General features: G+C 40.1%; 1 protein-coding gene across 1 annotated transcript in view; it reads right to left on the bottom strand.

The window, feature by feature from the left end:
- The window catches only part of LOC109703196 (uncharacterized), a 40,099-nt gene that overhangs the window by 15,739 nt on the left and 20,214 nt on the right, over positions 1 to 4,146 (bottom strand).

Genomic DNA, 4,146 nt, shown 5'->3' with positions numbered 1-4,146 from the left:
TCACAGTTTGAGGCCAGCCCAAGCAAAAGGTAAGCAAGACCCCATCTCAACTAATAGCTAAACATGGTGGTATGTGCCTGTCATCTCAAACTATCCGGGAAACTGAGATTAGGAGGATTGCAGTTCCCGCCAGATCAGGCAAAAAAGTTTACAAGACCACCCCCCCCCCCAATCTCAACAGAGAAAACCTGGACACAGTGGCACATGCCTGTCATCCCAGCTATAAAATAGGAGGACTGGAGTCCAGGCCTTCCTAAGCCAAAAGCAAGACCTTATCTCTAAAGTAAACAGAGCAAAAAGGGCTGAGTGTGTGGCTGAAGTGGTAAGAGCACCAGTTTAGTAAGCATAAAGCCCTAAGTTCAACCTCCAGTACTGCCAAAAAAAAAAAAAAAAAAGAAAGCAGAGATGGTGAAATCTTATTTTAATTTATACTATAAAATCCATCCCTACCTCCCTGCTTTTCTTCCTCTCCCTCCTCGTCTCCCTCTCTTCCCCTTCCCTTCTCCCTCTGAGACAGGGTCTCACTGTATTGCCCAGGTTGGCCTTGAACTCATGGCTCGAGGGATTCTTCTGCCTTGGGAGTCCTAGGCTCCCAGTAACTTGCACTGCAGGCAAACAACAGCATCTAGCCAGGCTCTGTATCTTAAGAGAAAGTTTAACAATGTCAAAGTTTCCGGAGCCAGGCAGCTAGGGTACAAATTCTTCCCCCTGAACTTACCAGTCCCATGACTCTGACCATGTCACTTCAACTCTATTCTACAGTGTTAGCAAGTAAACTGGGTATGTTGCTAATCTAATATTGATGATTAAGTAATTTTCCTCAGAAGAATATCTGAGACAACAGACCAGGACATAATAAACACAATTATACCAATTCTAAGAATTTTATTTCTTTAAGAGGAAAAGAAGCATCCTGATTGACTTATAAGATTTTCATTCAGTATTAAATGCAAAGTTCATAAGTTGAAACTTTCAACCATAAATCATACAAATTGGTTACAGGAAATGAAATGTGGACTCTTCAGTTTTAAATGAACACTGTTCATTCTGCCTGCTGCTGTGTAAGTCATAGAGGCTCTTCTCATACTCAGAGCACATCAGGAATCTGCATCCAACTGTTGTGGATGGACCAGAGGATGACACAGCACCTCTACAGGAATTTTTGGAGTAAGTACAATGGGAAACCAGGCTTCCTGAGCAATGGTTGGTTATTCATTAAATAAATATACAGCAAGTTCACTAGGCATAGTAGTGCATGCCTGTAATCCCAGCACTCAGGAAGTTGAGGCTGGAGGATCATGAACTCCAGAGCAGCCTGGATTACAAAGTGAACTCCAGGCCAGTCTGGGCTACATAGTGATACTCTATCTCCTAAAACAAGAGCAAACAAACAGGATTTTAATCTAGCCCCTTGGATGCTAAGAGAGGGAGGCAATTACAAGGGTCAGAGGGAGACATGAGTATTCTGGAGAAAATGGTGCTGCTTAATGGCAGAGCCACTGTCAAACTGGGAGGGCTCAAATCTTCCAGAAATATCAAGGAAGAAATTCAGCTTATATCTTGAAATTCACTGAATTGAAAGGTAACATATCACTAGAAGTAACACATTACTAGAAGTAAACTTACCCAGGGAGACAGGTGGCTATAGTTTCCCTGCACAAGTCCCTCTGAACAGGGTCCAGGTATTCCCACTCCTGCTGAGAGAAGTCTATGACCACATCCCTGAAGGTCACTAATTCCTGAAACTGCAAACCCACGTATTATGAAATTTTAAAAATTCAAGAAGGAAAAACAGGAGAAGAGAAAAAAATTAGAATAAAAGTGTGGTATAGAATAAGTGGCTAACAACAAGTAGAGCCCTATTGCTGCAGACAAACCTTTCTGTGTTAGGGGTTACCACAATAATTTAGGTTTCCTGAGAAATGGATAAAATAAAATTCAAGTTTCTGTATTCAATAAATTATTAGATACAACTGCAGTTTGCCAGTGGCATGATGCATAAATTCCACTAAATGTAAATTTCTTTACACTGTTTTCCCTTTAACATAAAAAAAACAGGAATATCTTTCCCAAATTCAACATAAAAATCTCCATATTAAGAAAAAGCTATTGCAAAAACATTAGATATTTCCACAAGCCTCAAATTCATTCCTATCTTACAGCATTCATTTTGTTTTGACAAATAACTTTTTGCATTGGCTGGGTAACAATCCATTTTATTATGGATCTCAGACTTATATCTATCCTTTTTTTTCTTTTATTATTCATATGTGCATACAAGGCTTGGTTCATTTCTCCCCCCTGCCCCCACCCCCTCCCTTACCACCCACTCCGCCCCCTCCCTCTCCCCCCCACCCCCTCAATACCCAGCAGAAACTATTTTGCCCTTATCTCTAATTTTGTTGTAGAGAGAGTATAAGCAATAATAGGAAGGAACAAGGGGTTTTGCTGGTTGAGATAAGGATAGCTATACAGGGCATTGACTCACATTGATTTCCTGTGCGTGGGTGTTACCTTCTAGGTTAATTCTTTTTGATCTAACCTTTTCTCTAGTTCCTGGTCCCCTTTTCCTATTGGACTCAGTTGCTTTAAGGTATCTGCTTTAGTTTCTCTGCATTAAGGGAAACAAATGCTAGCTAGTTTTTTAGGTGTCTTACCTATCCTCACCCCTCCCTTGTGTGCTCTCGCTTTTATCATGTGCTCATAGTCCAATCCCCTTGTTGTGTTTGCCCTTGATCTAATGTCCACATATGAGGGAGAACATACGATTTTTGGTCTTTTGGGCCAGGCTAACCTCACTCAGAATGATGTTCTCCAATTCCATCCATTTACCAGCGAATGATAACATTTCGTTCTTCTTCATGGCTGCATAAAATTCCATTGTGTATAGATACCACATTTTCTTAATCCATTCGTCAGTGCTGGGGCATCTTGGCTGTTTCCATAACTTGGCTATTGTGAATAGTGCCGCAATAAACATGGATGTGCAGGTGCCTCTGGAGTAACAGTCTTTTGGGTATATCCCCAAGAGTGGTATTGCTGGATCAAATGGTAGATCGATGTCCAGCTTTTTAAGTAGCCTCCAAATTTTTTTCCAGAGTGGTTGTACTAGTCTACATTCCCACCAACAGTGTAAGAGGGTTCCTTTTTCCCCGCATCCTCGCCAACACCTGTTGTTGGTGGTGTTGCTGATGATGGCTATTCTAACAGGGGTGAGGTGGAATCTTAGCGTGGTTTTAATTTGCATTTCCTTTATTGCTAGAGATGGTGAGCATTTTTTCATGTGTTTTCTGGCCATTTGAATTTCTTCTTTTGAGAAAGTTCTGTTTAGTTCACATGCCCATTTCTTTATTGGTTCATTAGTTTTGGGAGAATTTAGTTTTTTAAGTTCCCTGTATATTCTGGTTATCAGTCCTTTGTCTGATGTATAATTGGCAAATATTTTCTCCCACTCTGTGGGTGTTCTCTTCAGTTTAGAGACCATTTCTTTTGATGAACAGAAGCTTTTTAGTTTTATGAGGTCCCATTTATCTATGCTATCTCTTAGTTGCTGTGCTGCTGGGGTTTCATTGAGAAAGTTCTTACCTATACCTACTAACTCCAGAGTATTTCCTACTCTTTCTTGTATCAACTTAAGAGTTTGGGGTCTGATATTAAGATCCTTGATCCATTTTGAGTTAATCTTGGTATAGGGTGATATACATGGATCTAGTTTCAGTTTTTTGCAGACTGCTAACCAGTTTTCCCAGCAGTTTTTGTTGAAGAGGCTGCTATTTCTCTATCGTATATTTTTAGCTCCTTTGTCAAAGATAAGTTGCTCATAGTTGTGTGGCTTCATATCTGGATCCTCTATTCTGTTCCACTGGTCTTCATGTCTGTTTTTGTGCCAGTGCCATGCTGTTTTTATTGTTATTGCTTTGTAATATAGTTTGAAGTCAGGTATTGTGATACCTCCTGCATTGTTCTTTTGACTGAGTATTGCCTTGGCTATTCGAGGCCTCTTGTGTTTCCATATAAATTTAACAGTAGATTTTTCAATCTCTTTAATGAATGTCATTGGAATTTTGATGGGAATTGCATTAAACATGTAGATTACTTTGGGGAGTATCGACATTTTTACTATGTTGATTCTACCAATCCATGAGC

Source organism: Castor canadensis, chromosome 16, assembly GCF_047511655.1.
Source record: "Castor canadensis chromosome 16, mCasCan1.hap1v2, whole genome shotgun sequence".
Classification (NCBI taxonomy): Eukaryota; Metazoa; Chordata; class Mammalia; order Rodentia; family Castoridae; genus Castor; species Castor canadensis.
The sequence above is the reverse complement of the archived record's forward strand: the minus strand, read 5'-3'. Positions and strand labels throughout refer to the sequence as shown.